The 26,625-nt window shown below is 38.1% G+C and overlaps 2 long non-coding RNA genes across 3 annotated transcripts in view; one reads left to right on the top strand and one right to left on the bottom strand.

Annotated features, from left to right (window-relative positions):
• Positions 1-1,864: 1,864 nt before the first annotated feature.
• On the bottom strand, positions 1,865-15,055 carry LOC108518734 (uncharacterized). The gene is made up of 3 exons (XR_001882464.1): positions 14,862-15,055; positions 11,891-12,001; positions 1,865-2,046 (listed from the first exon to the last, which is right to left on the bottom strand). It is a non-coding gene; the product is annotated as an uncharacterized LOC108518734 (long non-coding RNA).
• A 114-nt stretch (positions 15,056-15,169) lies between these two features.
• The window catches only part of LOC108518733 (uncharacterized), a 96,742-nt gene continuing 85,286 nt past the window's right edge, over positions 15,170-26,625 (top strand). For both annotated transcript variants that reach the window (XR_001882463.1, XR_001882462.1), the window contains exon 1: positions 15,170-15,256. This is a non-coding gene — a long non-coding RNA (uncharacterized LOC108518733). The remainder of the gene's footprint in view (positions 15,257-26,625) is intronic.

Below are 26,625 nucleotides of genomic sequence, written 5' to 3'. Positions count from 1 at the left end.
TCTCTATTTTTATTTGTTTCAAATAATTTTTTGATTTCTGCTTTAATTTCATTATCTACACAGAAGTTATTTAGGAGCAAGTTGTTTAGCTTCCATGTATTTATGTGGTTTGGAGAATTCCTTGTGGTATTGATTTTTATTTTTATTCCAATGTAGTCCAAGAGTATGGTTGTTATGATTTTGATGTTTTAGAATTTATTGAGACTTGCTTTATGACTGATTGTGTGGTCAATCTTGAGGCATGTTCCAGGTGCAGATTAGAAGAATGTATATTCTGTGGTTGTTGGATGTAATGTTCTGTAAGTGTCTACTTGGTCCAATTGGTCAGGTGCCAAGTTTAAGTCCAGTATTTTTGTTAGTTTTCTGTCTCAATGACATGTTTAAATGCTGTCCGTGGGGCCTTGAAGTCCCCCTCTATTATCATGTGGCCAGATAAGCATTTTCTTAGGTCTGAGAGTAATTGTTTTATAAATCTGGGTCCTCCAACGTTGGGTGGGTATGTTTAAATCTTCTTGTTGAATAAAACCCTTTATCATTATTTAATGCCCTTCTTTGTCCTTTATTTATGTATTTTTTTTTTTTTACTGTTGATTTAAAGTACTGTTGGTTTAAACTTGATGGTTTAAAGTCTATATTATCTGATACAGGAATAGTGATCTCTGCTCTTTTTTGTTTTCCATTTACATGGTAGATCTTTTGCCATTTCTTTACTCTGAGCCTACAGATATCATTGCATGTGAGATGAGTCTCTTGAAGACAGCAGAAGGATGGATCTTATTTCTTTTTTATCTAATTTGCCACTCTATATCTTTAAAGTGGAGCATTTTGGCCATTTACATTCAAGGCTGATATTGATACGTGAAGTTTTGTTCCTGTCATAGAGTTGTTGCCTATTGCTTTGTAGTTTGTGCAGTTGCTTTATAGTGTTTGTGGGCTGTGTGCTTGCATGTACTTTTGTGGTAGCATTGTTCTTGTTTCCATATTAAGAACTCCCTTCAGCATCACTTGTAGGGCTGATCTGGTGGTGATGAATTCCCTTAGCAATTGCATCTCTGGGAAAGACTATATTTCTCCTTTGTTCGTGCAGCTTATTTTGGGAAGGTATGAAATTCTTGGCTGGCGTTTATTTCCCTTAGGAATGCTAAAAATGGGCCCCCAATCTCTTCTGGCTTGTAAGGTTTCCACTGAGAAATCCACTATTAGTCTAATGAATTTTTATTTTTGGCAATATGACCCTTTTCTCTAGCTGACGTTAAGATTTTTTTCTTTCGTGTTGACCTTGGATAGTCTGATGACTATGTGCTTTGGGGTTGGTCATCTTGTGTAGTATCTTGCAGAAGTTCACCTCTAGATTTCTTGTATTTGCGTATTGATCTCTGTGGCGAGATTGGGGAAATTTTCCTGAATTACGTCCTCAAGTATGTTTTCCAAGTTGCTTACTTTCTCTTCTTTTCTCTCAGAAACGCCAATATGTCATAGATTTGGTCATTTTACATAATCTCATATTGAGAGTGAAATACTTACTGGACTGGTTTGATTTGGTAACTGAAAGTTACTAAAAACATACAGATCAGAAAGTTTATAGATCAAATTTACAGGTCAGCCCATTTAAGATACCTGCTCACCAAAGGGATAAGGAAGTTTGTTTGAGTGAATTTAGTAGCAGTTACTGGAAAAATAAAATTTCGAGGGTTGACATCATTACAGATTCTATATACAGTAATATGGAAATATTATAAATTACTTTGTGTGAATAAATTTGACAATTACCTGAAATGGTCAAATTCCTTGAAAGACACAAACTTTGGAAGCCCATTCAAGAGAAAAAGATAACCTGGATGATCCCCTATATTTATTAAGGTAATTATATTCATAGCTAATCATCTCACAAATACAGGAATAGACAGTTTTACCAGTGATTTCTCAACGCATTTAAGGAAGAAGTGATCCCAACTTTTTACAAACTTATCCAGGTTGTTCAATACTTCTCAACTCCTTTTCTGAGGCCAGCATTACCCATGTATCAAAACCTGACAAAGGCAGTACCTAAAAGAAAGAAAGAAAGAAAGAGTCCAGCCTCATGAACACAGACACAAAAATTCTAAAAAATGTTAGTGAATGAAATCCAGAAATACATAAAAAGAGTAATATACTATGATCAGCAGGAATTTATTCCACGATATAAGATATATTTAACACTTAAAAATTATTCAATGTGTTTTATATTTAAAAAAACTAAAAGAAAGTATGATTACCTCAATAGATGCAAAAACAAGATTTAACAAAATCCAGCATCCATTCCCAAGATAAATTCTCAGCAAACTAGAAACAGGAATTTCCTCAACTTGATAATGGACATTGTTAGGGGTTGAGTTGTATCCTCTCAAAATTCATATTTTGAAGTCCTAACTCCGAATTGTTCAGAATGTGACTGTATTTGGAGATAGGCTCTTTGGTGAGGGAATTAAGTTAAAAGAAGAACATTAGTGTCGGTTCTAATCTAACATGACTGGTGTCCTTATAAGAAGAGAAAATTTGGGCATATACCTGCAAAGAACAAAGGCATAGGGAAAAGGAGGCTATCTGCAAACCAAAAAGAGAGACCTCAGAAGAAGCCAACCCTGTTTAAACCTTTATCTTGTATTTCTAGCTTCTAGAACTGTGAGAAAATAAATTTCTGTGGTTTAAGCCATGCAATCTGTGGCATTTTGTTATAGGAACACCAGCAAACTAATTCAGTGATCTATAAAAACCCTACAGCTAACAATTTTGAGACTGAACACTTTCCTTATAATATCAGGAATGAAATAAAATTGTCACTTCTTACCATGTCTATTCAACATTGCACTAGATTTTCTAGCCACTATAATAAAGCAAGAAAAATAAATAAGAGGCATCCATATTTGCAAAGAAGAAAACTATATTTTCAAATAATATAATGAGATATATAGAAAACACAATGATCTATAGAAAACAATTATAATCCATAAGTAAGTTTGGCAAAATTGCAGAATACAAGGTCAACACATAAAAATATATTGTATTAGCAATCAACAATTAGAAATTAAAATTATAATCCCATTTGCAGTAGCATTCTATTCAATACATAGAGATAATTATGACAACAGATGTGCAAGATTTGTACAGTGAAAAACTAAAAAAAAGGGAAATTTTAAAAGATCTAAATAAATGGTGATATATATTGTGTTTATATAAGACAATTCAAGATTGTTAATAGGTCAATTTCTTCAAATTCATCCAAAGAGTCAATCCAATCACAATAAAAATCTCGTCACTTTTTTTTTTTTTTGAGAAATTGACAACTTGATTCTAAAATTCAAAGGGAAAAGTGAAGACCTAGAACAGCCAAAGCAACTTTAGAAATGGAAAACAAAGTTGGAGGACTAAATACTATGATTTATTACAAAGACTTATTACAAAGCTACAATAATAAAAATAATAATTGTACTAGTATAAGAATAGACAAGTCAATGGCACAGAATGGTGAGTCCAGAAATAGAACGTTATATATACGGACATCTTATCTTTGACAAAGGTACAAAAGCAATTCTATCAAGATAGAGTAAACATTTCAACAAATTGTGCTGGAATAACTGGATAGCCACATGCAAAAACAAAAAATGCGGGAGGGGAGAAGAATCTTGATCCATTTATTCACACCATATGCAGAATTAACCCAAATGGACATTTTCCTAAGTGTAAACATAAACATAAATGTAAACTTCTAGAATAAAACATACTAGGAAATCTTTGTGACTGTGGGTCAGGCAAAGATTTCTTATTTGTAACACCAAAACACAATCCATTAAAAAGTGTCGGCAAAGATGTGGAGAAACATTGCTGGTAGTATTATAAAATAGTGCAACCACCTTGGAACAGATTGACAGTCTTTTGAAAAGTTAAATATACAACTACTGTATGATCCTGCTATCCCATTCCTAGATAGTTACCCAACAGAAACAAGCATGTGTATCCATACAATAATTGACATATGAATGCTTGCATCAGCTTTATTTCTAGTAGCCCCAAACTGGAAACAACCCAAATATTCATCACCAATTAACATATATGCAATTTGTGGTGTCTGTATACAATGGGATACTACTCAGATAAAACAAAGGAATGAACTATTGATACTGGTGATAAATGCAACAACATGAGGGAATCTGAGTAACTGTACCAAGTGAAAGAAATTAGACCAAAAATACATATTGTATGTTTTCATTTCTATAAAGCTCTAGGCTGGGTGCAGTGGCTCACACCTATAATCCCAGCACTTTGGAAGACCAAGGCAGGTGGATCACCTGAGGTTAGGAGCTGAAGAGCAGCCTGGCCAACATGGCAAAACCCCATCTCTACTAAAAATACAAAGAAATTAGCCAGGTGTGGTGGCATGCACTTGTAGTCCCAGCTACTTGGGTGGCTGAGGCAGGAGAATCACTTGAATCCAGGAGGCAGAGGTTGCAGTGAGCCGAGATTGTACCACTGCACTCCAACCTCAGTCACAGAGTGAGACTCTACCTCAAAAAACAAACAAACGAAAACTCTAGAAAATATAGGAAGCTTTTGAAAGAATGGGATATATTCACTGTTTTTATGGCCTGAATATTTGTGTCCCCTCAAAACTGATATGTTGAAGCCCTAACTCTCAGGGTGATGGTGTTTGGAGGTGGGACCTTCGGGAAGTGATTAGATTTAAATCAGGTCATCAAGATAGCATCCTCATGATGGAATTAGTGCCCATGTAAGAAAAAGAATACAGATTTCTCTCTCTTCTCACACACAAAGAGGTCATGTGAACACAGTGAGATAGCAGCTATCTGCAAGCCAGCAGGAGATCCCTCACCAAGAACAAAATCTGCTGGCACCTTGAACTGGGACTGCCCAGACTCCGGAACTGTCAGAAATAAGTGTGTTGTTTAAACCACCCCGTCCATGGTATTTTGTGATAGCAGTACAAGCAGACTAAGAAAACTATCTTAACTGTGCTGATGCTTTCACAGGTTCCTAGATATGTACAAACTTACCAAATATTATAAATATGTTCAGTTTATTGTCAGTCAATTAAATCTCAATGACACAGCTGAAAAATAAAAATGTCCATGCTTTTGCTGCAGGGGTATTTGAATCTTCCAAAAACCTTACTGTGGGTTAGGCTACTACTAAAATATTTAGCAACTGCAGTTGGGCAGTTAGGAATGGGAAGCAGAATAGGCCCAGGAGACAAAGAAGAAGCCTGGAGTCTGGTGTGAAAGATAGTTGTCATACAGCTAGATTCACAAATTTATATTTTGATATGGCTGTGATGATTAAGCCATTGCCACCTGGTCTCTTAAACGAAGAGCCAGTGGTTATGTAAGCATCTCTCTTAATGAAGAAAAGAGATAATGTAGCTTTGAATCACCAGCATACTCTTTAGGCCCTTGAAGCAGAGCTCATTTGAAAAGAATTTTAAACATCTGCAAATTATATTATAGGATCTGGGCAGGGATGTGGTGGGAAGAATGAGCTTAGGGTAGAAAAGTGAGTCCAGTGATCTGCCTCAAGGCCATTTCTTAATTTCTGAACCCTCCTAAGGAAAACGATGGATTATTCTTATCTTAAAGACCTCCAGCTTCTCATAGTTTTTAACTTAGAAGGACACAGCAAAGTAAATTGAGACGGCCCTAGCCTGGGATTCCTGTGTCTCTGAGCATCATTGGAAAAGTTCCTTGACCTAAATTATTAGTTACTACATACATGAAAGGAGATTGCACTGAATGACCTCCCCTGTGGTTATCAGTTCTAATGGTCAATGATTCTATGGTGGAATGAGTTAGGAGCTTGGAGGTATTATAATAGGCCCATTCCTGATGCCTGAAAGCTTTATAAGCAAATGTTTAACACATCTCCACTCTCCTGTACACTTGACCTTAGGTTCTGTAGAGTGCTTATGCTGCATTGTCTCCATGTCATTTACATTTTCAAATGCAGGCCAACTTTGGAAAGAACAATAATATTGGAGGTATTTTATATCCAGTGGATTTAATGAGCATTCTTCCCTTTAATCATTATAAGTTATAATAGGACAAAATTTAAATGATTCTCAGATTGGAGGAGTTGTTCATCTGTTGTGAGAGAGAACAGATTATTCCAGTCCCTTTTGAACAGCTGGTATTTTGTTCCTTATGTAAAATAAAGGACATTCCCAGGAGCATTACAGTACTGGACTGAGGATACACAAGTTGCAAGGATGAGGAGGTAAGTTCATAGACTCGTTATTAGAGACAGAGACTTGGTTTCCTTTCTTGGCCCACCTGAATAATGTTACACTCTGAGTGCTCAGACCAATTTCTTAGCTTTCCTGGGCCTAACAGGGTCAAGAAGAAGACATAGCTCAGGAAGTTTCCAAATGAGAATGATGAGTCAAATTCTTAAAAGCATTTTAGGTTTTCAAGTGGAATAGGTTCTTTTATATGGGAGTGCATCAGAGGTGACTGGAATAGATTATCCATTTTTTGAGTGGAATGGGTTATTCATTCCCTACATACAAGGTATGTGTTGATGGGAAAAAAAAGTCCACTCCTGCCCCTCCTGCTTTGCACTTCCAGCTTAGCTACAGTGAAGTGGAGGCGGGATCCTTCCAGAGCTCAGCACTATAAATGGGCTGCTTGCCTGATATGAGAAATGTTTAATAATGCAGTGTCCCTGGGACTGCCTGCCCACCTGTCACAACGGCGGCCTTTCCCTCCGGATATTATCAGGCTCAGTCTATTGTTCGTGCACCAAACCTTCTGACACCTATTGTTATAAATGACCCCGCCTTTTGGAAGCTATTCATCATTTCCATAAATGGAACCGTTCTTCCTATTACAGCACACATTTCCTTCCTGTTCTTACTCAGCGTGTGAGATGGACAGTTCCTAATAACTGCAGCTATGTAGTGTGGTAACATTCCATTAAGAAACTCACCTTTCAAAATAAGATGAGACTTACTGAAAGACTTTAATTGCCGTCAAGAATTTCACTTCTACACAGCCTGCCAAACACATGTATGACAGTATTAGCAGCACCAATAACCACAGAGCGTAAACAAATTCACATTCTAGTTCTCAACTTTTTCTGCATGGCGTAAGCTTATGTGGGGGATATGTGTGTTTTGTGTGTGTACTTTTGGCTGGGGAGGACTGATTAACATGTAAATATCCATGCAAATCGGAGTAGTCCCTCTTGAGTATTTATCTACTTATTCAATTGTCCCAACTTGTTTGAAGTTGTACTATTCTCTGTAGCATGTGTAGCTAAACGGTCTAGCAAATGGCCTGCTAACTTCAGAACCATTGTGTTGCGCAATTCTGGTGGCATGTTTACGTTACATTCTGTATGAATTGTGTTTCTTGCAATTGTGTGGTGGCTCTGCCTATCTTGATTCCTCTAGAAGATTTGATGCTCATTTTTCAAAGGCAGGCCTTCTTACAGACCTGTTTAAGGGCTTCTTTGTCTTACTAGAAGTGCCTCCAGTGTCTTTCTCACTAGGTTTTTAGCTACAACCGTGCTCTAGCAGTGATTAACTCTTTCCTAACGTCTACTCTTGTGTTTTGCTATGTCCTGAAACAGTGTGTTGGTCCATTCACTCTGCTTCCTATATTAGCATCTATTTTGATTTTTTTTTTTTTTGAGATGGAGTTTTACTCTTGTTGCCCAAACTGGATTGCAATGGTACAATCTTGGTTCACTGCAACCCCCACCCCCCCGAGTTTAAGGAATTCTCCTGCCTCAGCCTCCTAAGTAGCTGGGATACAGGTGTGTGCCAACATTATCTGGCTAATTTTTATATTTTTGGTAGAGACAGGGTTTCGCCACATTGGCCAGGCTGGTCTTAAACTCCTGACCTCAGGTGATCTACCTACCTAGGTTTCCCAAAGTGCTAGGATTACAGGTTGAGCCATCGTGCCCGGCCGTAGATTTTTTTTTTTTTCTGTAATACTGGAGTGGAAAGGGAACTTTGTCATTCCGTCCCAGTTTTGCCCATTGCTAACGATGAGATCAAGATCGGGGCAACAGCAACTGGAAGGTTCCAGTTCATTCTTGTGAGCTCCACTGTGTGCTTTTGCCTTCTGACTTATCCGTGCTCTCTCTTATTTAACATCCATCTTATTTTCCCCACTGTCTAGCCTGTGGACTTCAATTTTTAGCATCAGTCCTGAAGACAACAAATTTACTGGGACCACTTAACCAGCAACCACAGCCACATAAGTCCAATGTCTGTAAGAAATCTTTTTATAAGAAAACACACCACATGCATGCACACACACACACACACACACAGACACACGAGACAGAGAGAATGAGAATCTTTTAGTGGTTTGGTTTCCCTGATTCAACCTTAACTGACACATATCAAGTGCCAGGGTTATGGGAGATAGTCAATAATGAATGGACAGAAGAATGACAAAGACCTGCTTGTCTGAATGAGGATGGAGAAAGTGAGGAGGTAGATAAGAATTTAAATTTCTTGAGCACCTACCATATGCCAGAAATTATACTCTGTTGAGGGTACAGTTGTGTAAAATCAGACTAGGTTCTTGTTTTCATGACAATTGCAGTTTAGTGGCATTCTTTATCTTCATTGATAGCTTTTCTGACTTCCTGCCGATGGCTATTTTAAGGCTACATGGCATATAGGTAATGTTGAAGTTACTAAAGAAAGCAAATGAAATACACGCACTTTCTTGTTTTTCAACACCTCGCAATCATGACTGATCCACTTGCTGTAATACTCAGCAAATGTTTAATGAAGGAAGGAATTTTAAGGCATGTGTGATTCTGATAACTAACAAAGGAGACTGAGTACCCACTCCTCTGGGATATGTTGTGAGCTTGTGAGGAGCAGGCTAACCATACTGACCAGGTTTTCTATTTCCCTGTTATTAATCCCTTCCACAAGGAACATTTTGACCAAATAGGAAACTCTAAATAGGGGTCTGGCTCTCTCTTTTAAATACGGTCTTTAAGCAGAAAGGCCATCTCTGGCATAAGCTGGTTTGTGATCTTGGGCTTTTCAGAATTGTTATCTCTCTACAGTATGATATTGACTTAGAAAATTTTTATAATCTATTGTATATCTTTGATGTATAGGATTCCAGAAAAAAAAAAAAAAAAAAAAAAACCAATATTGTCAGGAATGATCTGGTGAGGTTACTGCTTACTAGGAGTTATACTAAGAGTATATACCACAACCATGGCATGGACAGTAAATAATAAAGACAGGTGTCTGAAATCCTGAAGGTCATGTCCTAATCCTTCAGGTCATGAGGAAGAGCCATGTTGGTTGAAGATTCAGGTTGGTTTTGGAGAAGCACCAGGGCACACAATGGGAGCATGCTTATATTAGTAACTGATGAAAAAGAAGGGATGCTCACAAGATAAAAATCAGCTCTGTGCTCATTTGGTTTTCCTTATTCCAGGAACATAATTCTGATTCCTGCCAGAATAGTTACATAAAATCTATATTTATAACAATAACCCAGTGATTTTATACTTAGGACTTTACAAAGCCACCCAAAGATTTGTTGAGAATCACTGACCCCACACTTTGTAGTACTATGTATTAATTACCATGGATTCTTGCTTAATGCAGACATCTTATCAAGAGAATAGTCTATATTTTGGTCTAATCTTTGAAATTAGATTCCATTGATACTTTTCTTGATTCCATTATTGTCACACATTAATGAACTTCAGGATGCTTGATCCTTGTCTGCCTCCGTCTTCTCTGTTTGTGTATCTCTCTTTCTCTCTCTCATGCACACACACACAGACACACATAGACGCACAGACACACACACACACACACACACACACCCCTACCTTACACCTTATGTGAACTTCTGGAATTGTTCAGCTGCAGCTCCTGGTAGAAGTAGTTCTTTGACTGACTTGTGTACACATATACAGCTTAGTATTTGGCACAGTTGCCAGGGGGCTCTTTCACAGGTTTCTGAAGTTCTTCTTCTGTGTACCTCCCTCCTCTCCAGTACTCTGATCCTCAAATTTGAGCCCTCTCATTCATCACCACCTCTGATCTCCCTCCTCAACTCAGCAAGATGGTTGTACTGTGCTTGGAGTATCCTTCCCTGATCCACGTGCTTCCAGGCAGAAAGCCAAGTTATTCACAGGGCTGCCTTTGTTTCTTTGTCTCAAGGGTCACGGTCCTAGGTTGTAGGTTGTATGATGTGTGAAAGCCATTGTTTTCAATATTTTGTTCTGCTTTTTTGTTGTTGTTTCTGGCTGGGTGGTAGGTCAAGTCTGGGACCTAGGGACTCAGTGCAGTGGAGAACAGAAGCTCTGCCTCTCTTTTTGGACCAGGAATAACTACATAATGCTCCATGTTGTTGCCTTCTTAGTCTGGGTGTTCTCCCTGGGTGTGCACACATCCTTCTCCAACATGCTAGGGCAAAGGATGGGGGTAATTCAAACTCCCTTGGGAGAAAAGGATCACTTTCTAATTAAAGTCCCAATTGAAAACTGCTTTTCTACTTTGGGAGGAAATATGAATCTCTGATACTTCTGACTTCTTACAGATAAATGTCATTAGACAACCTCCTCTTTCCTGGCCGTGGAGGCTCAGAATATGCGAGTGTTCATTTTTTAACATTTCTTGCCCAATATTATGGAAGTTGCATATCTTTTCATGTGTACTCTTTTAGAACATAGTGATCAACGCAGAAATGTTGACGTTTTAGCTAATGAAATGTGTCTCTAGAAGGCCTCTCTGACTGGAGAAATAACACTAATGACTAACATTTGTGTTTCACTTCACAGATTACAAAGACTTTCGCATCATTATTTCATCTAATCCTCACAATTACTTAGAGAAATATGCAAGGCAAATATACTGTATTTTTCAAATTCACAAGAAAGGAACTGACTAAAAAACTTTAAAATTTTGGTTCAGACGATTTTACAACTTTAAGTCCCTTTGGTACCATTTATCATGAGTATACCTCAAATAAGTGCTTAATATATAATTTCCAACTTAATACAATATAATAGAAATTCAATTTTGAAATTTCTACTATTTTAATTTTTGGAGAAATAGCCCAGGTTAATTCAAAAGTGTGTTCCAAACGTGCTCTATTTTTTGTATTGTTATCTTGCCTGTGGGGACCTAGGCTTTCCAGATCTTGAGGCCATAAATCAAGCGCCACCAGGTGGCAGCTTAAACAAATTGCCAGTATAGCCTCAGGATGGAAATAACCTCCAGCACATGAAGCTTAAAAACCTGGCTGGATCCCGGCGCGGTGGCTCACGCCTGTAATCCCAGCACTTTGGGAGGCTGAGGCGGGCGGATCACCAAGTCAAGAGATCAAGATCATCCTGGCCAACATGGTGAAACCCCATCTCTAGTAAAAATACAGAAATTAGCCGGTCGTGGCATGCGTGCCAGTAGTCGCAGCTACTCGGGAGGCTGAGGCAGGAGAATAGCTTGAACCCGGGAGGTGGAGGCTGCAGTGAGCCGATATCGCGCCACTGCACTCCAGTCTGGGCGACAGTGTGAGACGCCGTCTCAAAAAAAAAAAAAAAAAAAAAAAAAAAAAAAAAAAAAAAGCCTGGTTAAAAATGCGCAAAGTATTTAAACATTTCTACAAAGAAGACCCACAAATGACCGACAGATATACCACAATGTGCTCAACATCACTCGTCATGAAGGAAATGCAAACCTAACTNAAAAAAAAAAAAAAAAAAAAAAAAAAAAAAAAAAAAGCCTGGTTATTGCCAAGTGATCAGAATGGCCAACATTACCCTAAATTCAGAACAATAAGGAACAAGGTGAGTTTTGCAAAGACTCTGGATAGAATAATGTAGTAGACACTGTTGGAGTACCTACCCAATTCTCACACGTTTCCTTTCTGAATGATTCCCCAAAGTCTTAATTTAGGATAGTGGTTCTTTAGAACTTGAAAAAGATATTTAATCATGATGTGGATGTTTCTAGAAGCTGAAAAAAAAAAAAAAAAAGGAAAAGATATTCAATCAATTCATCATTTACTGGGTACCTACCATGTACCAAGCTCTATGCACCACATGGAGATACAAGATGAAGAAGCAGATTTTAGATGACACGAGTAAGTTAATACATAGCAGGTTTCAGCAGAGAATGAGAAGAAACTTCACTCTGTGATCCTGTTGCTGAGTGAGCTTTTGCCACTTAGAGGTAGCTGAGCTTTGCACAAAGGAAATCACCTTAGAGTTTCCTAAGAAGGCTAGAATCCCTGGAGTCTATGGACAGGGACACTGAGTATTCTTGTCAATTCCATGTATGCAAAAAGAGAGCTTAGAGTGCCCTAGGTGGCCCAAGCTAAAATAAGATGTCTTAATGAACAATGTATCCTTGCTGATGGGAGATAAATGGGCCAATATCTGAGGATATAGATCCTTTTATGTGAATGGAGGATCCTGATTTAATATAATAATAACATTAATGTTAACTGCCAATGATGGTACACCTAATATAAGCCAAATATTGTGTCAGATACACCACAAACACAGAAGATAGCTATTATTACCCAGTTTCACAAATAATAACATTGATGCTCTAGGAGGTTATATTACCTTCCTGAGATCACAGACCTAGTGAATGTGAGAGTTGAATTTAGTTCTATACCTATGTGACCCAAAGTCTCTATCTGAACATTAGCCGGTAATATTAAATAATATTGAGTGACTGTGGGCCTACTCAATGATGTTTTAGCTGATGCTGAATATGTTACACTTAGTGATTTCTTTCTCCCTTTTTTAAAACTAAAAATGTCTCCTCATGCACCCAAATCAGCATGCTTAGGAGTGGGCAGTTGGTATAAGCTTGCAGGCTTTCTAGTCTAGAGATTGCTTCCCCTTTATGAGTGAGGCACTTTTGCCAAAAACAAAGGCAATCCCAATAAAGCAAGGTGGGCTATTTTTCTTAATAGCATTGATACAGGAGACAAGTGAATAAATGTTAGTTTTCAGTGAAAAGGAGTAAAAGTAAAAGGTGAGGAGTAAGAGAGGGTAGTAAGAACAAAAATAGTTATTAGGCTATTTGTATCTCCTCTACAGCCTTCTGTCTGCTGTCTGGCTGGGCCTGGTCCTGAATAAGTAGCTGCAGGCACTGGTTGGTACCTTGCCTTGCTCAGTATATACATTCAATGGGCAGGGGAAAATGATTATTTCCCATTGCACTGTTATTAGAAATTGAAGTCCCCATATAACAAAAGCAATTTTTTGGCTCTGTTGAGCTGTGGTTTGCTACCTTGTGAAAAATAATGGTTGTGCAAAATATATACCCTGAGTATGACAATTTCAAGCTTTAAATCTTCAAAGAAAATTCACATTGTTTTCCATTTAAAGAGATATGACCATGTTTGGGTATGTGTGTAAATAGAAAATTAGGTAATGGGAAAATATGGCAACCAAATTTGCTAGTATCTTTAGGGCGATATGTGCTCATGCATGCATATGCACATGCACGCACACACACACACACACATTCAGCTCAGGACAATGAAAGGAGGTGGGCTCATTTTGCTTTGCAGAAAGTTCAGATAAAAAAAAATTATTAGACCCTTATCACTCTTACCTATCTACAGCTCTCTCTCTCTCTCAGACCTTGCCTTATTCATTTATGGCTTAGCAATGATGCATCTGAAGGCACCAAGCCTCAGGGACCTGGGGCAGTACAGCACCAGTTCATGTATTGTAATTCAAGTTAAGGTTACTATTTTTCCATAGGCTGATTTTATTTTGGCCTTGGGCCGCTAGACCTGTGCTCATTTTTGTGGCAATAACAGAAATTCCCTTCAAGCAGAATCTAACCTGAAGGGATCTCATTCATGCAAAAGTCTAAGTTGGTATAGGAAAGGTGGCCTGAGGGTCAAAAAGCAAAGAAAGGAATTGATGTCCACCTGGCCTGAGGGCAAATCACATCTGAATTATTTCTTCATTCTTACTCATTTTACAGCAAACATTAAGCATTAGGGGATATAGCAATGAGTTACACATGCTTCTCACCTTCAAGGAGATGAGGATCTAATAAAGGAGATGGGCTTGTAAAAGAGCAATTTAAGTTCTGTAAGATGATTATCATAATGGGGAATAGGTAAAATACATAAAGCATATGGAGAAGAGGCCATTCACTCATACTCTTTTTCTAAAATCCCAGACATTAATATTTATGAGTGTTTCCTCCCTCTGACCATTCGTAGTTAACCAAGTCCTGTCATTTACTGTCTCACAAGCCGGTTTAATTATCTCCATTTCCACAATCAAATCTGACTTGAGGAAGCCCCATTCCCGCCTGGATAACTGCAGCAGACTTCTTCTAAGTCTCCTTGCCTTGCGTTGCCTCCTTCACATCCTTCTCCACATTTAATCCTTCAATGGTTCTTCAGTGAATTCAGGAAGATATCCAAGGAAGTCCTGGCTGGTATCACGTTCCTTGGTTCTCTTCATTAATTCCTCGAATGTTTATTGAATACCTACTATGTGTCAGTGCACTCTGTAGTGCTAGTAAAGCTTATGGCATTTGGCTGAGATAGTCCCCAAATAAAATTCAGTTATTTTATCTACCAATAAGTTCACAACCTTCTCTAACTATTCCATATATTTGTTGGGAGAATAAAATGAACCTGTAAGAATGCCTTAAAAACACAGAAGTATACAGGTAGGGCTTGCCATGGCATATCCCGGGATGTTGGAGAAGTGTTGTCTCTCAAGAATAGGAAAGGAGAATCTAATACATTTAAAAATAATTTTTGTTTCTGATAGTTGCTCTTTGGGCAGCTAAGTGTAGTCATTAAGAACATCTCAATTTAGTACTTCACCTGTTAGGGTTGCCACAACGAAATACCATAAACTGGGTAGCTTTCCAGTAACAGGCATTTATTTCTCATAGTTCTGGAGGCTGGAAGTTCAAGATGAAGGTGCTGGCAGATTTAATGTCTGGTCAGGGTCCCATTTCTGGTTCATAGATGGGGTCTTCTTGCTATGTCCTCATATGGTAGAAGGGGAAAGGAAGTTCTCTGGGGCCTCTTTTATTAGAACACTAGTGCCATTCATGAAGCCTTTGCTACTATGACCTAATTACCTCCCAAAGGCCCCACCTCCTAATACTATCACCTTGGTGATTAAGTTTCAACATAGTAATTTGGGGGGAACACAAACATTGAGACCACAGTAGTACTGGACCTGCCACTTGGGATTAACTCTGTAACCTTGGGTGAGTTCCTTAACCTCATTAAGGGTGAATTGGGGGATCTGTAAAAAGGGGATGATAAGAACACGCAGTGTGTTATGAGGATAAAATTGAAGACACAGGGAAAGCATTTATCTCAGTGCTTGGCATGAAATAGATGCTTAATAAATATCAGGTATTGTTACTTTCCTTTCTGAAACACATGTGTTTCTCGGGGCCAGTACACAGTCAAGAGTGAGAAAGCAGTTTTAGCGCATGAATTTACTATGCTTATTTACATCTGGAGAACTTTGGTCCATTGATCTCCCTTTTCTCTCCCATATTCCCAACTCTAAAATACCTTATTTCTGTGCAAAATATGTTAAGGACAAGAATCTGAAGTGGAGGGAAGTCATCTTAGAGAGAAAAAAAGTTCGTCTGTGAAAGTTGATTCCACACAAAGCAAATCTGGTCAGTACAGGGTCATTAGCTGAGCAATTCTCAGGCAGGCCTGGTCCAGGTGTGCATGGACAGAAATGATCCTGCTGTGTGAACGAACAGGACAAAAGTTCACAGCTTGTAAAGGGGGAGCCCCTGTCTCATGGAGGACACATGAAAAATGCTGACTTCTTGGACAGAGAAAGTATGCTATTTGGTTTAAAATATATATGTATATATGTATATATTTACCCCTCTTGGGTCTTATCAAAAAGACCATATTTTTAAAAGATTGAGCTTTTTCCCAATCCAAATTGGGGCTGTGTCTAAGTTAATGGTGCCTAGGGACCGTTGTACAGCTGATCCCATTCTAAAAGTGCTCTCCAGAGATGCCCTTCAGAAACTCCGTCCTGACGACAGAGCAAGAGACAGATCTGCTGAGATCATTCAAGCAAAAGGAAACATATTTTATTTACAACATTACTAATAAATCTTTCCTATTGCACTTTAGGTTTCCTCTCTTTAAGTAGGTTTTATGATATCTCATAAGGGAGAGTTGGCGTCACTGGAAATGCCTGTCTAGGAGCTGCACCTTAGGAAATGAACTGCCTAAATGAACCCAAAGGATTCTCGACCCAATAATACCTGCCTTGGCTTTTCTGTCTCCATCAACCTTTCTCATTTCTGCACCTATGTAAAGAAGCATGTTGTCCATCTAATGCCATGCAAACACCCCATGGATATATTAGTTTCCTTCCTTTTTCTTCTTACTTCTTTCTTTCTTCATCCATCTTTCTTGGTTGTTTCCTTCTTTCTCATTTTTTTCTTTTCTAGCTCTTTTCTCACATCCATTTCTTCTCAACAAGCTTTATTTTTTGAAAACTGCATTTACCCTTTCTTCCCTACCTTTCTTTCTCACCCCCTTTTCAGGCATTCATTGAAGGAAGAAGATTCGTCCTTTAAATGTTCAACAGGATGGCTGTCGTTCTCCAGGCTGTATCTGTGCAGCAGCAGAGAATGTTGGGTCTTTGTGCATTCTACTGCTTACTTTATCTTTAAAAATCATCGATTATAGGTTTAGGGTAATTCTGATAATAATTATACCTTGATTTTGTTAGTTTGTTTGCCTACTGTTCACAAAGCCTTTCTCCTTTCTTTATCTCATTTAGTCCTTACATACTGTAGGCCTTCCAGAGACAATGTTCAATATTTGTAGATTACAGCAGCCTTCCAAATCTGGGGTCACTAATATTACCCAGATATGGAACCTGAAAAACAGAAGATGATTTTGCAGTTCAGTTTCACAAACATTTACTGACTGGCTTCTGTGTACCAGGTACCATGTACCCAAAGACAAAGAAGCTGCAGTTTTGTCTTCTAGGAACCTCTAGTCTACTGCACACAAGTTCAGTGCAAAGAGCTAAGTGTTAAGCTACTGATAGAAACAAAGGGACACTGACTGTAAAACAGAGGAAACATTTATTTTTTAAAATTTATTTTGGTGGGAAATGGATATTATGGAGAATAAAAGATGACAGAGGAGGTGGACTTTAAAGAGCAGGATTGGGCGTAGTGACTCACGCCTGTAATCTCAGCACTCTGAGAGGTCAAGGCCAGTGGATTGCTTGAGTCCAGGAGTTCAATACTAGCCTAGGCAACATGGTGAAACTCCACCTCTACAAAAAATACAAAAACTAACCGAGTGTGGTGGCATGTGCCTGTAGTTCCAGCTACTTGGAAGGCTGAGGCAGGTGTATTACTTGAGTCCGGGTGGTTGAGGCTGCAGTGAGCTGTGATCGTCCCACTGCACTCCAGCTGGGGCAATGCAGTGACACCCTGTCTCAAAAAAAAAAAAAAAAAAAAAAAAAGGAAGAAAAAAAAAGCAGAATTTCTATACATTGTGATTGGAAGGGCACTTAAGCAAAGAGAACAGCCTGAACAAAGAAATGAATCATATAATAAATGTGTATTTATGCCATAAATTAGTAGACTGGTGTGAAATGGGTGAATAAATATTGGTAGGACAATAGTAAAAAATAAGACCAAATTATTGCTGCAGCCATGATTGTGAAGGTTTCATGCTATGGATTAAGACTTTGCTTATAGAAATAATACATTATGGAGAATTCTGGTGAAACCCTGACAGAGGAGTTTGAGTCATAAGTCACCCCATATTATAACAATCTTTCTTCTTATGATAGTAGAGGATATTATTCCATTTTGACTATTTTTTTCTTGGGATCTGCCAAGCTGTTTTTTTTTTCTTATGTGAGATATTTGTATTTTTGTCCAAAGGAGAATAATAACATCTGAAAATTCTCTTCTGTGATTTTGCACCTTGCTAAAGGACCAATGAGACTTAACTCCAGTGACTAGTTCTGAACATAAAACTGTTAGTTGATATTTGATATATGCTGTGTCCAAGCCTGCAAGTGTCTAGGACAACACAGACACAAAGATTTTCACATTCAGGCAAAAGGCAAAAAAGTAATTTGTAATATATCTAATTATAATGTAGGCATTGCATTTAGTTGGAGATAAAAGGGTATGGGTAAATCTGTTAACTGGTTTCTATTTCTTGATATCCTGACATTATCATGCCATTATGATTAAAAGAATCAAAATGTGGGTCTAGCCCAAAGGGCAGAATCTTTCCCGTGTGAGCCAGATTCCCAAATTAATTCTTGGCCATTGAAGTAGAGGGAGGCTTAGAGAAGAAATTGGCTGCAACCAAAGAGACCTGTTAAGGTGTAATGGCTGTATTCAAGGTGAGAAATGGGGAATGGGAAGAAGGAGAAGTATAGTAATAGAAGGGATTCCAGATATGTTTCAAGAGGTCAAATTGATAAATTAGGAAGTGGAAAGAGGATTCAGGGAGGATTCACAGGGCTGTAGATTTTAAGAATTAGTTCATACTGTGATTAGATAGGATAGCAAACTCAGGAGGGAGAGAAAGTGACAACTGAAGGAAAAGATCCTAAATTTGTTTTTGGACATGTTGGGAATGAAGTGTCCAGAGCATAGCCCAGCAGAGACGTTGATCAAACAATTGGAAATTTATGTCTGCAGCTCAGTAGAGAGGCTCAGCATGGAGAGAGAAAAATTTTGGAGCAATTAATCCTTAGGCAATGAAATGAAAGTAATAACACACAGGGAATTAGGATTCTTGAATCAGATCCTGAGTCTATAATTGACTAAGTGAAATTGGGAAGGTTGACAATTTACCTCTCTGGACCTCAGTGTCTTCAGCTGAAATATCCAAGTTCCTTTCTGAAAAGCCCATTGAGCAGTGTAAAGCAATGCTGGCAAGTGGAACCCTTTCCTGGCTTTGCATCCTGCCTCCTGATTTGTGTGATGGGCTTGAGGAGGAGAAAGGTTGAGAAACAATAGCAGTTTGTAGGCTGACTTTTTTGTGATAGCTCTAATGGCTCTTACCGTTTAGAAAACTGTTTATCATCCTGGAAAATTACTTCAATCTTCAGTTTCAAACACTCTTGTGTATTTCAAGGGAAAAAAATAATTGCACCAAAATCAAAACAGCATCATCAACAAACAACTTATCCTAAAAAGTTCAGTTCATATTTGAAAATGGTGGCAGTTCCTTTGTTTCAACTTAAGTGTGTGAAGATTGTGAGGTTACTAAAGTGCTTGATCCAGTGGAGTTCTAAAAAACAAATAAAAGACCCACAGAATTCCTTTGTTAGCATCTGGCCTTAGTAACTGTCAATCTCTAGCTCCCTAAGGAGAACTTTATCTTCCATGAGAACAAACCCATGCAGTTGTGGATTAGGTGTGTGATTAATGTCCCTGCTCTCCAATCTCAGCTGCTAAGGAGATCAGATGGGCCCAGATCAGACCTCACTTGATGCTGGGCTTTTAGTGATGTGGGGAAAACCTCATGAATCATCAGGAGTGCAACCTCTGCCACTCGTCAGTGAAAGGAGCAGGGAATTGGTAAAATGGTGGGAGAAGTTTTATAGAATTACCTGCAGCTAGAGAAGCAAGTCCTAGAATGGCTATTTAAAAATTGTACATGATAAGAAGAAACACATCATAAGGAGGGGAAATGTAATTTAAAAGCATAACTTCCATCTAAGGAAAGTGTATCTTGTCCAAACTTTTACTGCTAAAGGAGTAATCTGTGTACCTTGAAAGAACTGAGATTGTAAAGGTAGATCTGAATTGGGAGTTTAACAGTGAATCGATAATTCTCAATCCTGATACATTAGTATCAGCTAGAGTGCTTTATAAGCTTGAGGAAGCAAGCTCAGATCCTATCCAGAAATTCTGATTTAATATGTCTGGAATGGGGCTGGAGCAGTTTTACTCAGGCAACTATAAGAGTGGTGTTCCTCCTTTATTTGGAATAAGGCCTTTTTGGGGTGCTTGTTAAGAATATGGATTCCAACATTTTATACACCAAGCTTGATTTAGTAAAAGGAATATACACAGCCATGTGTTGAAGTGTGTGATGGTTAGTTTTATGTGTCAACTTGGCTAGGCCATAGTACCCAGGTATTTGGCCAAATACTAGTTTGGATATTGCAGTAAAGGTATTTTTTAGATGAGGTTAACAACAGTAGACTTTGAGTAAAGCAGATTGTCCTTTATAATGTGGACTGTCCTCATCCAATCAGTTGAAGGCCTTAAGAGAGAAAAGACTGACCTCCCCCAAGAAAGAACGAAATCGGTCAGCTTGCTGGCCTACCTTATGGATTTTGGACTCGCCAGCCTCCACAGTTGTGTGAGCCAATTTCTTAAAATAAATTCCTTAGAGAGATTTATTTTAAGGAACTGGCTCACCCAATTGGCACACACACACACACACACACACACACGAAATTATATATGTACATCCTGTTGGTTCTGTTTCTCTGAGAACTCTGACTACTACAGAGTAATATACCCACCTGAGTGATCCATACACTGTCAATAAAATTTTGCTCCACAGAGTAAAATAATTTAGTTGAAGCATAAAATCAAAGCTATGGGTGACTATGGAAATGTACCCTTACTCCCCAACCCCAGAAAATGTAGAGAAATCCTAGGGAGAACATAGTTACCACGAAACATGATATGGGAGTTCAAGCTAATGCTATATAGATTTTAAAGGGACGGGTAATAATAGCTAACATCTAATTACACCAAAAACTATACCATCATCTATAACTTTTTCCTGAATCCTAGCTTCCTTTTTCTTTTTATACATAAACCTGTCTTCTGAAATTAGACTTAGTAACAAGTTCATGTAATTAAAAGTTCAAGTTATCAGGATTTGCACTAATGCTGTAATAAACATGTGTAAAATATATTATTTGAATAAAATCTATATAGATACAGATGCAGGTATAAATACAGGTATATATTCATCTAGAACTATATGAAGAGCTGTGTGGGTTACTTGAGAGTCATTCTTTGGGATGATCTCTCGCTGTTATTATTTTATTCTCTTGCTAACAAATATCACATTTTAAAAACCTGTCATGTCATGGATGTTCTTTTTCATTCACACAGCACATTTTCATTGAGTACATCCTCAAGTCTGATGCATGGCTTGGCCACAGGAAGTGGACATTTTCACTGAGTGCGTTCTCAAGTCTAATGTGTGGCTTGGCCACAGGGAGGGGTGATGTTACTCTTGCCTGGGAGGAAACCAGGGGATGAATGGAAAAGAGAGATGACATCAAACAAATATTTGCAGTAATATGTGATAATATGTATAAAAACTGGGAAAATGCCAGGAAGGCAAAGAAAGGAGTGAACAGGGAAGATATTATAGAAGAGGTGACTTTCTAAACTGGGTTTTAAAATATGAAGAGTAGTTTTCCAGATGAAAGAGAGGGAAGGAATGACAGACAGAGGTGGGGACATCAGCAGTCAAAGGACATTTATGAATTTAAAAGAATAAGACTGGACAGATTCTGGATGTGGATCTGCGGAAAAAGAAAGAGTTCAGAGTGACTTGTATAGAGACATATATCTTTTGATATTTATTTTAAATAGAGGTAACTTTATGGAGTTAGGTTGGTAGGGATGACATCTATTTAAGGAGGGAATAAATTTTGTTATTTTAATGTTCCTTCCAGTTCCACAATCCTATGCCTCTATAGGAAGATAAATCTAATGAAATGAATAAAATTAAAGATTTGAGATAGGCAAGAAGAAATACATGAAAAGAGATCATTTGTTTTCTTGGCATTAACATTAAATATTTGTTGACCAAAAGGAAATTCTGGAAAAAAAGGAAAAAGTTGTATCAATGGTTCCAGTTAAACTAGGAGGAATGAACACAAGCATTTATCATTGCTTCCTCCTGAAAGTCTTTCAAAATGACTATAATTGAATACAAAATAAAAACTGCAGTGACAAAGGGAGCAACAGAGGGGATGATGGCAGAAGAGGGATGTCAGCAAAGTTTTGAGGATGGTAGGCAGATGAGTCCGTGGGTACTGCCTGAATGGAGTAGAGAACACAGAAGCTGAGGCCTGAAAAATGTAAAGTGAATGAGAAGAAAGCCAGTTTGTGCCCCCGGAAGCCTGGAAGTCCCTAGAAAGTAGGGTTGTCAGGAATTTCTGAAGGCTGGAGTCGGGCTGGAAACAGGGTTGGTTAAAAGTTGTATAAGGAGCGGTTAGAACCCCTATCTGCTTCTGTTTGTGGGAGTGGGGCTCTTTACTTCCCTAACCAGACAAAAGTTAGTTAACCTCTGACCTGGGGAACCCTAACCACAGCTGCGGACAAGGGTGAGCCACTAGGCAGAAAAACAAAGGAGCATGTGAAGAACGACACACCACCAGCCTCCCTGCTTCTCCCCTTCAGTTTCTGGAATGCTGGCATCCGGGCTGATTGCCCATCTCTCTCCTTCCTTCATTACCCTTGTTGCCCTTTGATTCATATGCCCAGGCAGAATATTAGAGAATTTCTCGCTGGAGAAATCAAAGGTCCAAGGAAAAAGATGTCAAGATATTGGAAACTGCAGAAGTCTCCTGAAGTCTGCTCATTACCATAGCATCCTTCAGAGAAATCGACCAGACACTTGCTAAGATTGTCGGTGCTTCAGTTTTAAATATGAACAGGAATAAAGAATTGCCAGGCTTTTTTTTTTTTTTTTTTTTTTTTTTTTTTTTTTTTTTTGAGACAGGGTCTTGCTCTGTTCCTGGGCTGGAGTACAGTTGGTGGTGATCTGCAGCCTAACTGCAACCTCCGCCTTCTGAGTTCAAGCAATTCCCTGCCTCCTAGCCTCCCGAGAGCCTGGGATTACAGGCACGTGCCACCGCACTCGGCAAATTTTTTTGTAATTTTTAGTAGAGACAGGGGTTTCACCATGTTTGGTCAGGCTGTTCTCAAAACTCCCTGACCTTGTGATCTGCCTGCCTCCGGCCTCCCAAAGTGCTGGGATTATAGGCAGTGAGCCACCACGCCCACACTGAATTGCCAGGCTTTTTAAGAAAACATCCTAAACATGGACAACAGCATAGTCAAAAAATACGATAGAACAAAAAAGATACAATGTAGCTATATAATATATAATAAAACAAAAATATAGAGAAAATGAAGAGAAAGGGGGAAATAGCACTCTAAAAATCTAATATACTTGGAAAGATGAGGATGCTCACATTCAATAAGTAAAAAAAAAAAAAAATTGAGAATGAAAATCAAAAAAATTCAATACATAATGAATTGGATCATGAAAAGTAAAAGTTACTGGCAATATAAAGCTAACTTTGGCAAAGAGTAGAATTCCTGAGGGAACCGTGAAAGACCATTGATGAGATCCAATGTCTTTCTAATAAATGGCCCCAGAAAATGTGGACAGAAGATAAGAGGGGAAAGGAAATAGAAGAACATTTGTCTAGGCTGAAGGACTCTTATGTTTTAAAATAAAATTGACTCAGCTTAGAAGACTATTAGGAGTGAGATTTTGTATCTTTATATTTTTCTTTTTAAAACTTCACAAACAAAACGGCAACCATGCTTCTGAGAAAACAGAGACGTGCCTAGGTAGAAAGGGGCGGTGAGTAAATTAAAGATGAAACAATGTATACACATTCTGAGGACACAGATTTTGAAACTGGTATTCAGTATTCTTCAAAAACAAGAATCAAAATTAAAGCATCAGTCATTTTCAGAAAAATACATGATTCCTATGCATCCTTTTTTAAGTATTCAAGGTGGTGTTTATTAACATAAAACATGGAATAAATGGGTAAGCAAAACCATGGTATATACATGCAATGGAGCTATTAATGGCAATCTTAAAAAGGAAGGAAATTTGATACATGCCAAATCAACATGAATGGAGCTTGAAGACATGCAGCGTGGTAATAGTCAGACAAAAAGGATGAATATTGCATGATCACTTTACAACGAAGCTACCTATACACAGTCATGATTTCACAAAGACAGAAAGCCAAAATGGTTGGTTTTTCCACCAGTGGCCTGCGGGAGGAGATTGGGGAGTTACTGTCTAATGGGTGTGAAGTTTGAGTTTGGGGAGATTAAAACGTTCTGTGAGCTGGATTGCTGGTGATGATGGTATAACAAATGTGAATGTACTTTAATGTTCATTTGCATCTGTGAATACAATTAAAAGTGGTTAAAATGGTAAATTTAATTTTGTATGTTATTTCACACAATGATAGAAAGAAAGGATAAAGAAGAAAGGAATAAAGATCAAATGAACGAACCTACGAAAGGAAAATATCATATTAATTAGGAAAAATAATTGAGAAAAATGCTAGCAATAACTGATAAGTTAATATAATGTTTAATCATTAGGTGTGGAACTTAATGCTGTTCCTTCAAAAAAATTTTTTAATACAAGAGAATTTTTAAGTTATTTTTATTTAAATTTTTTTTTTTTTTTTTTTTTTTTTTTTTTTTGTTAGGCCAGGCAGCACGGTGCATCACACCTGCAATCTTAGCAGTTTGGGAGGCAGAGGCAGGTGGATCACTTGAGGTCAGGAGCTCGAGACCAGACTGGCAAACATGGTGATACCCAGCCTCTACTAAAAATACAAAAAATTAGCCAGGCATGGTGGCGCATGCCTGTAATCCCAGCTACTCAGGAGGCTGAGGCAGGAGAATTGCTTGAACCCAGGAAGTGAAGGCTGCAGTGAGTTGAGATTGCACCACTGCACTCCAGTCTGGGCAACAGAGACAGAATCCATCTAAAAGAAAAAAGTAAAATAAAATACTTTAAAAGGAGTCTATTAGGCCATATCAACATGGATTCAGCAAGTAGTCTCAGCTGCCTGAAAGTAGGATGTGAAAAAGCAGATGATGGAAGTGTCCCAGGTTTGATCATGAGAATAATAGAAGATCAAGAGAGTGGAAGATTCTTGAAAGTTGGTGAGACCGTGTTGATATGGCCTATTAATGGTTCAATTTTCATAGGGTCTCATGAAAAGCTAAAAGACATGGTCTAATTTTAGTGTCTGAGGTACTGACTTGGAGGAACTATTGTATAAAAATGGAGCAAAGGACAGATCAATTGGGAGGACAGAATAGAATAAAGCAATGGAAAGTTGGGATCAGAGAGGGACATTTTCTACTTTCAGACCCTGGCATAAAGCAATTCTGTTTGATAATGGAGTCCGAAGTTTAGAGACATTGGAGTTGAGAAAATCAAGAAGTCATAAAAAGATGATGGTAGAAAGGATCACCAGACTCGTCTGCAATGTTCCAGTAGGAATGAGTAGAGATGTGAAGCAAAGGAAGACTGCTGATTCAGAACCCCACGTCTGAGAAAGAGGCGGCCGCATGCCGGAAGATGGAGGAGCATGGCACCAGAGGGGAAAGCAATGAAAAGTGGACAGCAAGGGCCATGTCAAAGGCAGCCTCCATTCATCTGCTTTTGTGGAAAGTGATGACACTAGTGTGGTTTCAATGTCGCAATTAATTTGATAGTATGTGTAATCATAAATGCATATTTCAAAACCTATGCATAGTATACTCATGTGTTAGGTTGAGTCATGTGAAATGCCAATATCATATGGTAATCATAATGGAATTTTCAAGGCTTCCTCAATTTCTCCACCATTAGAGAAAAAAAGATTTTAGGCATCTTTTGCATATTTTCAGTATGTCAAATTTTTCTAGTGCAGTATGGGAAACATTTATTTCATATATGGCCAGTAATATGCACAGCAAGTGAGGTGTAAACAGGCAGTATTTTAATCTTGTTTTAGTTCTAAATCCCAGCTACTCAAAAATGTTTTTGGAAAATTCTGAAAATAAGCTCTTCAAATGTTTTGTTCTAGACCCAATTAGAAATATAAAGAAAGCAGCCTATTGAGAAATATTTCAACTTTTGGTTGAGTTCACTCTCTGTAATCAGATTCAAGTAACATTTGTTAAGTACTTGAGCATTTTCTATGTATCAGCCCATGTGCTAGCTTTTTTCAAATACATAATTTCTTTAACAACGACTCTTTTTGTAGTCTTACACTAGTGTTTAAGTACAATTTCCTCATTTTACAGATGAGGTTCAGAGAAGATGAGTGACTTCAGTCACATTATGGAACAGATAAAGAGTGGATCCAGGAATTAAACTCCAGTATCTACTTTATGTCTTGTATTCTTTCTGCTATTCCATGATCTTTATATCTACATTTCTAAAGGAAAGTGAAAAATTACATCTAGGGTAAGATAAAAGCCCTGTGAAGTGAGAGACAGTATAGATATTTGTTATTTAATTAGGTTATCATAGATAACATTGCTCTCTTCTATCATGTAGAAATTGTATGCATCATATTATACATGTCATAGTTTTGAACTAAGAAGGCCCTATCATTAAGAGAAGTGGTAAAAAAAAAAAATTGTCACAGTATCTTGGACTATAAGAATAGAGTGATTTAAGGGAATGACGTAGATGTAGAAGAAGTAGGAAAGTGTGATGCAAGGAGCAAATTGTATGACTTCTGTGACCTGTAAGTTTGGGAACACAAAAAATGTGTGTATGTGTGTGTGTGGGGGGG

The sequence above is a fragment of the Rhinopithecus bieti genome, unplaced genomic scaffold (genome assembly GCF_001698545.2).
Source record: "Rhinopithecus bieti isolate Rb0 unplaced genomic scaffold, ASM169854v2 scaffold_42039, whole genome shotgun sequence".
In the NCBI taxonomy this organism is placed as follows: domain Eukaryota; kingdom Metazoa; phylum Chordata; class Mammalia; order Primates; family Cercopithecidae; genus Rhinopithecus; species Rhinopithecus bieti.
This window is presented reverse-complemented; position numbering and strand designations above follow the sequence as displayed.